Below are 15130 nucleotides of genomic sequence, written 5' to 3'. Positions count from 1 at the left end.
ATTATTTGTGTTATCTAGTTGTTGTTTATTATTTCTATGTATTTTGTTTATTCAGTTTAATATTCCTATGTATTTTGTTTTTACTAGTTGCACCCTTTCATTTATAATGTAATCTGCACCCTTTATGTACTAATTTATTTTAGTTTTTTCTTTAAATTATCAATTGTTGAACTTTTTATGTATTATTAACTCTATAAATTAATAATAGTCTTAAACAATCAAAGTAAATTTAAAACTTACTAATTTTTTTCTTATTGGTGACTTCATCATAAACTAACAATACAAATTAACCGCATGAGTTAGAAATTTAAAAGAACTTAAATAACCCCTAATCTTCATCAGAATAGAAGTCCTCAATATCGTCCTCAGAAAAATATTGGCGGTTACTTAAGACACATCTTTTTTCAGTAGATGTTATTTTCTCTACCGGTTGATGTGCTTTTTCTTCGGCCAACTTTAGCATGTAAAATCTATAACGTTTTGCCAGCATTCTGTTGTTTTCTTTTCTAATCATTTGTACGGCAAGCTAGCAAGTTTCCGGACCTACTCGAGGCATGGTTATTGAGTACCTTGTTGGGATTGGAGCGTTGAGATTTTCCAAGTCACGAACAAGATATTCTGATTCGACAAGTCGATGTGACCATTCTCGGCGTAAATCGCAATAATATTCTCTCCGATATGAATATTTCACACTGCAAACATCATCAATACGCTCTATAAGAAGGTGGGGATTTAGCTCGTCTAGTTTGAAATCACTGTTATCACTCGAAAAACTGTTATGATTTGAACTCTCATCATCACTGCTATTTGGTTCTTTTGAAAGGAGTAAAGACCAAGCTGCGTTTCTACTACTCGACATTGAATACGTTGTAGTCTAATAACAAAAGAAAGGACTACTTATATAGTTGCAAACCCTCATGTACCCCTAGTTGGGATTTGGGGGGGGGGGGTGTCTTTTATGACCCTACCTACTTACTTTATATTAAAAAATATTAATCTTCATCGGACATCTCACAGTTCAAATCCCACTTGGATCTAAATCTTGTGCTACCATGTACACCATATTCTACCCTAAGGTAACGTATTTGCATTCGATTGTTCTCTTCGCGAAAACAATTAAGAGCAAAATTAAACTCTTGTGGAGTTCCACGAGGCATTGACATAACACGTTTTTTTGGGCGTTTAAGCCCTACTGACGCTAACTTTTGCTCCAGTGCTGCAACCTCCCTAACACGCCAATCCCACTCTCTCTCATTTTATTATTGTATTCTCGATTGAATCTGTTGTTAGGGTTATTTGAGTATTGAAAATCATCATCTAGTTCCTATGTCCTACCCATTGCTTCGAATATGTTTCCTGGGGTAAAACATGTAATAGAGTCAGGATTACCAAATTGGGTATAGAATGACATGATAACTCGTTTTAATGTGAATGCTTTCTGAAATTGTCAATCATGTTATATATAGTACTTCATTATTTGACCGTTTTAATATGACTCTAACTTGTATTGCGCACCATTTTAATGCGCAACATAAGTGTTGATTTGACAATACACCACGCATGACAATTTCATGAATCTATGACACATAAAGGTTTGATTTGACAGTACAATGCTGCATTATTTGACCGTTTTAATATGACTCTTACTTGTATTGCGCACCATTTTAATGCACAATGTAAGTGATGATTTGACAACACACCACGCATGACAATTTCAGGAATCTATGACACATAAAGGCTTGATTTGACTATACAATGTTGTATTATTTGACCGTTTTAATATGACTCTCACTTGTATTGCGCATCATTTTAATGCGCAATGTAAGTGATGATTTGACAACATACCACGCATGACAATTTCAGGAATCTATGACACATAAAGACTTGATTTGACAATACAATGCTGCATTATTTGAACGTTTTAATATGACTCTCACTTGTATTGCGCATCATTTTAATGCACAATATAAGTGATGATTTGACAACACACCACGCATGACAATTTCAGAAATCTATTTAACATGAATGTTGGATGAGTGAAAAAATCATCAATTTCATAAGTCTAAGTCTTACAATTCATTAAAAAAAAAAAATCAAAGTTTATAGAAAAAATGTCTCAAAATGCTTCAACTATTAGGGTTTCACTATTTTGGGATGGAGATATCGTTGAGGACAATTACTCCGTTCGTTATAGTATCAAACTAAAAAGCCCATGTTAAATTTCCAACAACATTAAATTATGAAACACTAGTCAATTACATGCACAAAAGAATGAAAACTACACCCACTGAGTTTGGAATCTCAATAACAAGCAATGAGGGAGTTTATTGTTTTAAGGAAATGAGGGAGTTTAAGGTTGATCAGTCAAGCACAAAGATATGGAAGCTAGTTTGTAAACGACGGTATCAAGGCTGTCAGTGGTTGCTTCGGGGAATTGTTAATCCTGATGGTATGTGGGCTCTCACAAAATTCCGCCAAAACCACACTTGTGATATGGAAGACAATCGAGCAGATCATTATAATTTAGATACAAACATGATTGCTCAAGTGTTACTTAAAGACGTTGCCGAAACGCCAAGGTAACTTATCCTACCTAGTACATTATATGTCTTATATCAATTAAAAGATCATTACTAAATGTTATTTATTTAAACTTGTGCAGGATCCCCATCAAAGATTGCATTAGAAAGGTTCAAACCGTATATGGTAAAACTATAAGCAACAGAAAGGGATTTCTCGGGCGTAGACGCGCTTTTGAGATGATCTTTAGAAATTGGCATGCCTCTTTTCAATCACAGCCAAGGTATGTGGCGGCTCTGCAACATTTTAATGCTAGTACTGTTGTAGAGTGGCGGCTTATAGAGGGTAAAAACTTCGGATTTTGGACATTCAAACCATGTATTGATGGGTTTGCTCACTGCCGGCCAGTGATATTCATAGATGGCATGCATGTATATGGTGCATATGACATCAAGCTCCTAATTGCAGTAGGAATGGATGCCAATGGATTAATATTCCCTCTTGCTTTTGCAATTGCCGCTAACGAGAGCAACGACACATGGGGATCTTTTTGACCCATTTGAAGACTCATGTTATTAAGGATCGTACGGGCATATGCGTGCTGTCTGATCGTCATAAAGGCATATTGCACAATATGGATAATTTGTCGGGGTGCCAGCCTCCTCTTGTTTACCATCTATTACACCCCGCACTTTCAGTGTTACACCCCGTACCTCGGAGAAGCACTGGTTAAATTTGAATTTAAGTATGTCGAGCTATGGCTAGGTAAAACAACTTTGGAGTGTGAGAAACGAAGCATTATTAAGTATATTGTTTAAGTAAAGGATGAATTATGATCTTGTAAGTCGTAACCGGGAAGGACAACCTTGGAACCAAAGGACATGACCATTATCAAGTATGATTAGTGATAAATATCATGTATGGAGAGTTTCTGAAGATTTCGGGATCAAGTAAATCCAAGAAAATAAGTTTGACAAAAATTTGGAAAAAGTTGGCAGGATTTTGAGCAGATTTTTAGTCAACTTTGTAGGGGTATATCTCCTAGTATATTAGGAGTTTTAAGGTGTTTCAAAAGCCTAAAATGAATTTCTTTGAGTCTAGTTTCCAACGCAATAAACCTCTCATCAATACGATATCGGAGTAGAGAATTATGGACGATACAAGTTAGGCTGACAGAGCAGAAACGCGAGCTACAGTAATTGCTACAGTAACCGACCTGCTACAGTACTATGTGTGAACAGTAAAAATCAGAAATTTAAAAACAAAAATCTGATTTTTTTTCACTCATTTTCTACCACCTTCTTTCCTTAAATTCTCTCTACACTTCCTCAAAACTCTTTCTACCAAATTCATGAAGGTCTAAGATCAATTCAAGTGATTTTGCTTAATCGAGGCCCGGATAACGCATAGTTGTGATTTTAGTATTGTTTTGCGGTGGATTTTAGCGTGGATATCAGAGATATTGTTGTTTTAAAAAGAATAAGGTATGAATCTCTTTCTATTTACGTTAATACCGGTTTATTCTCGGAGACAAAGTCATTAAGTAATTGTATAGTAAGTTGGTTAGTTATGGAAGTTGGAAAACAGCGTGTGGGCTGTTTTATGGCACATGTTAGTGTTGATAATGTTGTTGTGATGTTGGTATTGTTGTTGTTGTTGTTAGTTGTTGGATTGTGATTTCGGGCTAGGCATATAAACAGGGGAGATGTTGCCTGAATTTCGGCAGATTCTAAATGAATTTAAATTAAGGGCTTAAGACGAGCGTATGACGTGAGCCTAAAAATAGTATGAATGGTTGTATATGTAGATTACGAGGCTACGAATGATCTTAAGTGAATTGCAAGACAGGAAGTAAGTTGGTAGACGAGAAATTATCTTCCTATGTTAAGGCTATTCCTCTTTCTTTTAAAGGCATGATTCTTTTCCTACAAACCCATGCATGAATTCCATAAAAATCTTCATTTCCAAGAATGTTAGGGATTCATGACTCTTAAAGTTTTTATGATGCTAAAGATGAATAGTTTTTTTTTTTATGATAACCATGACGATGATTATGAGGGATTTATTTATCAAAGCTCCAAGGTATACGGATTTCATGATATTATGAGATGATTTTATTCATAGATATTTCCAAGTACATGAGCTATATATTATTATGAGGTGATTGAGCTTACTTTGCAATTTCTTAATTTCCTTCATTGTTGGTAATCTCACCTTATGACCCTTGCTCCTTCAAGGTGGGATAAACGATGATGATTGATCCATAATATAATTGGAGGCTACCGACCTTACGTCACTCCGATATAGTTTTGGCTTTTGATTGGGCTTTCACGCATGCATTATATATATATATATATATATATATATATATATGTATTTTCTCACACTGCGCCGCACTATAGTCGGACGGGCATGGCATGTAGATGTTCACACCACTGCAGTGGGCATGTTATGATATTGCCCCGGACGGGGGCTAATGATGATAACACCGAGCCTTAATGGCCGGGCATGATACTATATATATATATGACATCGAGCCTTAATGGCCGGGCATGGTACTATATATATGTATAATTTTTTTTTTAAAGGCTAAGCATGCATGACATCGCCTTATGAGGCATCCAGATGTACAGGTTATCTCTCATATTCCATGTTACCTTTCATAACTATATTATGTTGTTATTCATGCCTTACATACTCAGTACATTATTCGTACTGACGTCCTTTCTTGTGGACGCTGCGCTTATACCTGCAGATAGGCAGGGAGACAGATCAGAACCGTAGGTGTTCTATCAGCGAATTCTCAAGAGCACTCCACTTACTTTGGAGCTGAATTCTATTTGGTATTGTCCTTATGATCATTTGTATTCTATGTAGAGGCTCGTAGTCATGTGTGTACAGTTAGATGTTTTATAGCTCCACCGATTCATATTGTTATATAATATATTAGTGGCCTTGTCGGCCTTATTTTGAGCTCTTAATACTTTACCGTTAGCCTTACTGGCTTTATAATATACGTTATATTGTGGCGACCTTGTCGGTCCGCATATGAACATATGTGCTGAATGATCGGATATTCCTATGTTGGGCCTTTTCTGCGTGCAGGTGTTCTTTGAGTTATGATTTATAATGTTCAAAGTAACGAATAAGTCAGGTGGTTCCCGGCCTACGGGTCGGAGCCCGTCATACTCCTGGTAGGGGTGTGACACCATCGCTATTGCTTAAAGCACTTGAAGGCAAATTTGCAACCAAAGTTTCACAATGGCACTCTAAACAAATTGATGTGGGGGGCTGCAATGGAGCATTAACAAAGAAAATGGGCTGCAAAAATGGATCTGATCAGGGCAGTTAGTGAACCCGCGTACGTTTGGTTGATGAAGCTCGAAATTGAAAAATGGACGCTTCATGCTGATGGAGGAAAAAGATTGGGCATGCTCACAACAAACAGCTCAGAGTCTTTCAATGGCTTGCTGAAATCTGCTCGGGGACTATCTGTCACCGCAATGGTGAGAATGACTTTCAAGCAGGTTATGGAGCGATTTGTGGTTAGGACAAGGCAGGCCAGAGCGATATTAGCCGAAGGCGGGACATGGATCCCAAAGCCCTTCAAAAAGATGGAGCATTATAGAAAAAAATGTGAGCTTCACCAAATGGCCGAGTATGGCCCCATTCAACGTGTGTATGAAGTTAGGATGGGTTATTACAACGGTAAGGGTGGAAACGTGCATACCGTTTATGAGGCAACAATAATATGCACTTGTGGTAAGTGGCAAACGTACCACATGCCGTGTTCTCATGTTGTAAAGAGCTTCGAGAGAATGGCAAAAACGGTAACAAGTTATGTGACGGGGGTGTTGACACCCAATTTTGTCCCGCCTGTCCCCTCGAAATACCCATTTTTTTCGCTTCCAATATTTTGACGACTGCCAAAAAATAATAATTATCTGCATATTTTTTTTTACTATAATTATTAGCTTTTATTAATACCGGCATTTCATTATCCTGTCTTTATCTTTGCTGACGTCACTACTACCGTTATTACCATTATTATTAATTATTATCATTATTATTATTATTATTAATTTATTATTATTATTATTATTAATTTATTATTATTATTATTATTAATTATTATTATTAAATATTATTATTCTTATTATTACCATTATCATCATTATTATTATTAGTACTATTATTATTATTAGCATTATTATTACCGCTATTCGTTACTTTTATTTATTATTAGTATTATTATTTTACGTTTCAGCATTTTTACCAACTGTTGCATACACATCGCCTTTATTTTTGCACAATTAAAGGATGGCGTTATTCGTTGTTTAAAATATTATTGCACGGCTATTACAATATCATATAATTTTATTACCTAAGCCCTAATAATTACATATTTTGTATTTTTGGTAATATTTTGTCGCACTCAATATATTGTTAATTAAAATGGGTCTTTTATTCAAATTTAGAAGCCAAACTATTTCTTGCGCTCAGTCCGTATTTTGATTTATCGGAACCCAAATCAGAGTCCAATCAATTCATAAATATTTTTTGACCAACCCATATTTTGATTCCAATTTTTAGGCCAGTCCATGTTCTAATTCACTAGCCCATTCTTTTAATACCCGGTCCAAAATTTGACCCAGTCCACAAAGGACCGGGTCCGACCCATCTTCGTTCAAAATAAGGGAAACCCTAGGGTTTCCCTTTATTTCTCTTTTCCCGTTTCGCCCGCCGCTCCCTTCTCCTCTTCTTCCTCTCCCTTCTCCCTCTCTTATCATCATCCCATCCCCACCACCGCCGTTCTCTCCCTGTTCCCCGCTGTCCCCCACTTCCCTTTGTCCCCCGCTCTTCTCTCTCTCCCGCTCCTCCTTCGCTTTTTCTTCAACACAAAGCAAAACCCTATAAATAGGGGCGGGTTGAATCGTTTGAGGGGAAGTTTTGGAAAGCCCTGGAATCGCAAAATAATCCCCTTACAAAACCAATCTTGAACCCTCGAAGTCGCCGGAAAATAACAATGTTTTCGGTGGTGGGAATCCCCTGAAAACATTGAGTTTTCCAACCGCCTTTGTTTTCCCCCTAAAATATTAACCCACTGTTTTCTTAATATTCAAAGTGTCGAGTCATTTTTTTCGCATTTTTGGCCTTGTTATTGTTTCGCATCCGAGTCTCCGCAAACTCGGAGATTTGAAATGTTCGAGCGTGAATCGGAGAAACCTTCGCCTCACTTCGCTGCACCCGAAGAAGGTCAGTCAACACCCCTTTTATTTATTTATCCACGAATTGAGCACTTTCTGCTTGGTGTTATGTGTTTTATAATGCTTTACATGCTTGTTAGTTAGGCAGTGTGATAATGCTGATAGATGTAATTACCGTTCTGCTTAGATTAATTTGGTTTAGTTTTTGTTTAGGTTAAGTTTAGTATGTTTTACTCTTTAGTGGATAATTTGGTCCTCGTTATGTCGTTTGAATAATACTAGCATGTGGTTAGCATTTTTAAGGTTGTGTGTGGTCATTACCTTCTCTGTTTTAGGCTGGTTTATGTTCTTAATGTGTTGGCAGTTATTTATACGTGTATAATGTACTCTGTTAACTGTTGTACGCATTTGAAAGCATGTCTAGCAAGATCAAGTATCAGTTTGGTCTGATGAAGTTTAGAAGTTGATGTTTATTATGGTTTAATGTGTTTTTAATCCAAATTGTCCTGTATATTTCAAATGAGTCTATTGTCATCCAAATAGGTATCCGCATACATATCATCCCTTAAGTTCGCTAAAGTTGACCAGATCTGGTCCATCCTCTTATTTATTGTTGGTTTTAGTTTCTATGCAATCATGAGTAATTTGTTATGTGTTTAGTTATTTAGTTTGTGTTTGCTTAGTATTGTAGTTGAACTGTGTTTAGTTGTTTAGTTTGTTTTGCTTTGTGTTGAAGTTGGTAGGGAACTGTGTTTAATCAGTTAGTTTATTCGCCTAGTGTTGTAGTTGGCATGAAACCATGTTTTAGTCATTGAGTCTGTTCTGCCTAGTATTGTAATTAGTACAAAATTACACTCAAGGTGGTCTAACTCGTTGTTCAATTTGAGAATGGTGTGATATGTTTTAAGGTTAAGATACTGTGCCATACATACATGCTTGAAAATATGATTAAGTTATCTAGACCTTATTGTTTTCCTAATCACAACTTGTTTGAATGAGCAACACCATGTTAAACCTGAAACTGTTACCTTCTACTAAATCTGAATCTATTCTTCGTTCTTGCATATAGTCGTTATCCTTAAAGTGTCACATGAACATGCCAAATGCATATTTTCCTCCAGATGTTCTATCCAAAATTAAAACTTTGGTATATTTGTTTTGGTTCGGAATATATGAGATGCCTATGAGTTTTCTTCCCTCTTTCTGCACATTTTGAATCTGCTCGTGTGGGCTTGTCCCTTCCCTACTCTTTTTGTTGATCAATAAGCATGTTTATGTGTTTAGATCCACATATAGACTTTAACTCTAAAATGCGTGACCTTATACCTGTTGAATCCTTTTGCTAAGTTCAGTGGAGATAATTATTCCCAAAGCTACTTTTAAAACATAAGAGGGTGTTGATGGGATCCTTTATGTGTTAGATAATGTCCAGTTTTGAAACCTCTTTATTTGAACCTGTCAACAGTTTTCCTCTTCGTAATAACAATTTGAATTGGATAATCTTTCCTTGTGTCAACATTAAGTATTAGCTGCTGTTTGGTTGTTTCAAAACTGCAGTTGGCTGGGATTTTGTTTAGTTAGAATGCTTCTCATCTAAAAATGTACCCTTTTCAATCATTATATTTAAAGGGTGAATCTCTTTTCTTTTGAAACAAGCTGCATGCGGAATACTAAAATAGTCACCAACTTGTTTATTTTCTATTTGGGTAAATGCTTGTGAAAAATTATGTTGAGCTGGTCACCCATACCTACATAGCCCCCTTTCTCCCTTTTCAAATTGTTACTCATTTCAGTCATACTAAAAATAAATGAACCACCATATTCATCTATCCCATAAAGAATCCTCATCACCACCATCATCTGGAAATAAAATTAGTCTAGCTGTTCTTGTTATCATAGTAATATTAGCTATCATATTCTTTATTTCTGGTGTCTTGCATTTATTAGTTAGGTATTTGATGGAAAATAGGTCCACTTCATCAATCTCTCAAACTAATAGAGACTCTGAAAGGCAATTGCAACAACTTTTTAATCTTCATGATTCAGGTTTAGATCAAACCTTAATTGATTCTCTTCTAGTGTTTCTCTACAAAGATTTAGTTGGTTTGAAAGAGCCATTAGATTGTGCTGTTTGTTTATGTGAGTTTTCAGAAGAAGATAAATTAAGGTTGCTCCCTTTATGTAGTCATGCTTTCATATAAGTTGTATAGATACACGGCTGTTGTCAAATTCAACTTGTCCGCTTTGTAGAGATATCCTTTTTACACCTGGTTTTTGTACTGAAAATCCAATCTTTTGCTTTGATAGTGATGATGAATGTGGTGGGGTTTCCGAACATGTTAGGCCAAAACCAAATGAGGATTTAGATAATATTATCAGTTCAAGAAGGGTGTTTTCAGTAAGACTTGGTGAATTCAAGAACATAAACAATGGTGTTCTTGAAATTGGGAAAAAAGACTTTGTTTGTTAGTTTTGCTTAGATGCATGCCATTCTTAGCTTGCTTCAGTTTATAATGGTGGGATTCATGCCGGGCTTGTTTTAGTTTTCCATTGTTAATTACCAGCTTTAAGGTCTAGCCTATCTTTTTCTAAAAACAATTGGTTTTGAGATAATAGTTGATCGTGATTTTGTCCATATTAAAGTTTTAAACAATTCTTCCTTTTCCAAATAATCAGTAATTAAAAACCAGTTTAATTTGCTTTAATTGGAATATTGCTTGCTTTATTTTCTTTCCACTTATTTACTTTTCTGTGAAATTCAGAAGGGTCTCTCCTAATTATGTGTTTACCCATATGTGAACAACTGTGGCCTGCCTCAGATCAGTACCTGTTTTTGTATGCTGCCAGTGTGCTTTATCTGGTTCGGTACCTGTATAAATATGCCAATATGTCCGGTTAAGATTCGCATGAATTCCGAATGTTGCAAGTACACCTCGGTTGAGTCCAGTGCATGTTTGAATGTTATAAATACAGTCAGATTAAGTCCTGTTATGTTATATACCGCAACATTTTTTTTTTACTTGGTTTTGTGTGTGTCGAAAAATTACAAGTATGCCTTGTCTGGGTTATATCTATGCTGAGTCCTGTATGTTATTGCGTGAGTCCTATATGTTACTGCGTGAACAGATATGCCTTATTGAGTGTGTATACATGATGTATACTTAAAATATACACAAAATATACAGAGTTTACTGATCTATTTTGAATTTATATTCTACATGTTTAACCTTTACTCATTGATTAGGTACTAATCCTTTTCTTTCGTTTTGTGCATGATCATCGCATACGAGTCCGAGAGACTCGTTCTTCTTCCGCATTTGGCGTTGGGCTCAAAGCCCAACATGACCCCTCTCTCTGTCCAGCCCTCTGTCTACAGCAAAAAATGGAAACATAAATTTTGGGCCAAAGCCCAATAGGCATGACAACAACAGCAATGTATAAGGGTGTTACTGGGTCGAAGCCCAATGGCAACTGGACCCGCAGCAGTGCATAAATCTTTGCTGGGCCGAGGCCCAACAGTAGCCCAGATCCATAGCAATACAAAAAGAGCTGTTGGGCCGAAGCCCAACAGCGAATAGGCCCAACAGTCCCAAAACGGGTTGGGCCCATTTGATTTACTCTTTCTTATTTCATTTTCATTTGATCTGTATTATGTGACTAACATTTTACTTTGTTCTTCCTGATTTAGATAAACTTAGATGAACCTTAGCAAAATTAGTGGGTTTAGTTTAGTAATGGGTGGTTAATCCAAGGAAACTAACAATTAATTCCATAAGTTTTATTCCCTTCTTTTCATGTTAAAACTATTTATAATGTCTAATACTTATTTTATGCGGAATAATTGATTTACAAAATCGCCTGACCATATATTTTGAGTTAAGGGAATCCTATTTCATACTTACTATCTTAAAACTTTCAAAACGTCACTAATATGCAAGTATAAATTCAAGTATATTTTATAAATAACTCATTCAAGTTGAAACAACATGCATATTTTTAGCTAAGCATAATTAATATAACATATTTGGAATCCTATTTATAAGTCTAGATTTTTCTATATTGCTACATTCATGTAACATAACTTATTCAAGGTTCAAAATTGCTAAATCTTTTCTCAAAAGCTATTATTCATGGGCAAAATATCATAATTTCATGCAAGTCTTATCTTGAATAGCATTTATTATATTTTTCATATAAAGTCTTAGTAATATTTAAGCTTTATTTTAAATAGCATTTAAAATCCTCTTTTACGCAAGCTATTATATTTTCTACAAGTATTATTTTAAATAGTATTATTGTTGCTTCCATTTAAAAATCCAAGCAGCATTTATAAGTCTTATTTTAAAATAGCATTTAAAGTCCTCTCTTGTGATTTTTTTTTTTTCATAAATCTTAACTAACATTACTTTTCCTTTAAAATCTAAGCAATATTTGTAAGTCATTTTTTTAAAATTTAAACATTATATTGAGCCCTAATTAATTAACCTAAGTTTGGCCGGATAACCGTAAGTTAACGGATTCTAAAGGATGCCTAACCCCTTCCCTTTAGGATAATATAGAACCCTTACCTCGAATCACATTGATTAAGAGGACTATTAACGGAGGTTCAGTTAAGCTTTACCTCAGTTAATAAATTAGGTGTCCTAATTCACCGTTAAATTAATTAGGTGGCGACTCCTTAAAACAAAGCAATTTAGGAATCTCCAATATGTTGTACTCTACTTTAACTCCGGTTAAAATGGGGTATAACAGGGGGAATACAAGGTCCACAGTTACCTTAAAGCATATTACAACCAATTCCACCCACTTGGTAATGAAGCTTATTGGCCAAACGAACCATTTTCGATGGTTGTTAACAAGGATTACATCAAGAAATTGGGCATTAACTCACGGATTCGTAGACCCAATCAAATGGATGTTAGTGAAAGAACTTAATCTTGCAAGTGCTCTACATGTAAGCAATATGGCCATGACAAGTGTTCGTGTGGGCAACAAGGCCGTGGTGGTACAAGCACGTCTCGAAGTAATAGAATCTCTAGAACTTGAAGATTGTATTGTTATTGTAATTTAGTATTGTATTGCTTTGAATTAGTATTGTAATTTAATGGAATGAATTATTTTGAAATAGTATAAACCTCTCGTATTAGATAAATTATTGTTAAATAAACTATTTATATTTGTACATTCAAATATAATATTTAAACTTAAAGATAATAAGTTTCCAAACAATACAAAATACACATTACATTAAAAAAATGCGGATTACACAAAAGACATAGCAAAAACAAAAAAGACAAAAAAGAAAAATAACAACATAATATAAAAAATTAAAAGTAGACCAAAATATTTTTATACATTCGATTTGACTAAATAATAAAACACTAGATCAAAACCCTATAAAATATGACACTTAAACTTAAAGATAACAAGTTTCCAAACAAACAAAACGTACTTCGGGGCGCTTTACAACCCCTAAAACGACGATCCAAACCTTTAGTTATACTTGATGTAATGAGCCGACATTATTGTACGCATAAAAAGATATTAAGTTCTATATAAAATATTGATATTTCGGGATTTTGAAACATGACTAATCTTTGCCCAAAGTATGAAAAAAACGTGATTTTGATAGTTTAAAAAAAAAAAAAAAAAAGTTAGCCTCCTTCACGCACAGATTTGTAACTTTTTTTTTTTGCGTTATTTTGATTCCATTTTTTTTTTTTTTTTTTGCGGACTCTATGATTTCACTGTCCAGCAAGTAATATATGTATAACGAATGGTGAAAGAAAACCAAATCTGCCCAATTCATTAGGCTAGGATGCCATTGCTAGCGATTGCATTTAATCTGAAATCAATATTGTTAGTTAACAAGTAAAATTATTCTTTGTTAGAAACTTAGATATTTCCCATTAATGTGCCATAATGTCAGGTATTACTTTATCTGTCCCATTTTAAATGTCGCTTTAGTTTAAATACATTATCTCAAAATAAAAGTAATTTTAGAAATGCAAGACCAAAATTGTCAATTGTTTTCAACTACAGTCAAATCTCTCTATAATTGTCATTCGTTATAACAACATTTCACTATAACGGCCTGATTTTCTCCGGAACCGATTTTTCATGTTATATTTTACTTCTCTATAACAGCATTCTGCCTATAACAGCAATGACATCTATTATAGCAGTACACTCTTTGTAAAATTACCTCTCTATAACAACTGTACTCAAATAACGTGTAATAGTATTTTGTAAGAAATATATTATGTGACAACAAAAGTGTCGATGAAGAGCCTCAACCTACTGTTACTTAGAGATAGAAGAGTCAACTGTTAAGCACTTCGACAGCCTTCAAGGGAAAGCTATTGAATCACCTTTTGCTAAAAGTTTGGACAAAATTCTTCGTCAGTTCAAGCATTATATTATCACTAAGAGACTAGAATTTGCGAAACATCCTATATTGTAGAGTTCTTTAGTAGTAATTTTTTAGTCTTTTCAATTTTTAATTTATGAGATATGAAAATCAATTGGGATTCAAAAATTTACAAGTGTATTGTTTTCGTTTATAACATAAAAAGTACAAAATGTTAATTGTTTGCATACTTTTGTTTATAACAGCTAAATGATATCTAAATATCGAATGCCAGTATATATGCATAATAGCACCTCACTATAGCAGCCATGAAATTTCCGGATAAACGCTGCCACTATAGAGAGGTTTGACCGTATATCCTTACCATTGAAGTTATCCTTTTTAATATTGTTCAATTGATCTCAGAAATACCATTGAAGTTATCCTTTTTAATATTGTTCAATTGATCTCAGAAAACATCTAATATTTTTATTTAATAAGCTTGACAAAAGCTAAAGAGACAATTAAAATAGGGAGGAGAGAGTAATTCTTAAATATTCCTAACTCAAAGTTCCATCTATTCTTTATGACAAATGGAGTTGTACTAATTACAAAACGAGAAAAAAACAAAAAAACTCGAGGTTTGAATCTCTTACCGGAGACTGCAAATTGTATTTCTATCAACTTTTGAGTCTGCAATTGACATAAGGTAGTAAACATATAAATATGGAAAATTGAGTGACCATCGAAGTTCTTTTCTTTGAAAAAAAAAAAAAAGGAAGAAAAAATTAAAAGTGGATTACACATTTCATACCCCACTTGGAATTAATGGATGCAATTTGCAATAGCTAACGAAGTATATCGATACACTTTGCTTTTGGTGTTGCCAAAGAATAAATTAACGGGCAGGCTTTTCAAAATATCAGAAAGGGCGACTTATCAGCTACTATTAGTGTACATTTTAGTAAGATTTCAAAAGACTTCTCAGCCATATATTGTGCTTATTGGATGAATAAGTGGAAGCCACGCCACCCTTTGACGTGCTTGTCGTATA

General features: G+C 34.6%; 1 pseudogene; it reads left to right on the top strand.

The window, feature by feature from the left end:
• Positions 1-9296: 9296 nt before the first annotated feature.
• Positions 9297-10894, top strand: LOC132610271 (RING-H2 finger protein ATL46-like; annotated as a pseudogene).
• The last annotated feature ends 4236 nt before the right edge of the window (positions 10895-15130 follow it).

Source organism: Lycium barbarum, chromosome 9, assembly GCF_019175385.1.
Source record: "Lycium barbarum isolate Lr01 chromosome 9, ASM1917538v2, whole genome shotgun sequence".
Lineage (NCBI taxonomy): Eukaryota > Viridiplantae > Streptophyta > Magnoliopsida > Solanales > Solanaceae > Lycium > Lycium barbarum.
This window is presented reverse-complemented; position numbering and strand designations above follow the sequence as displayed.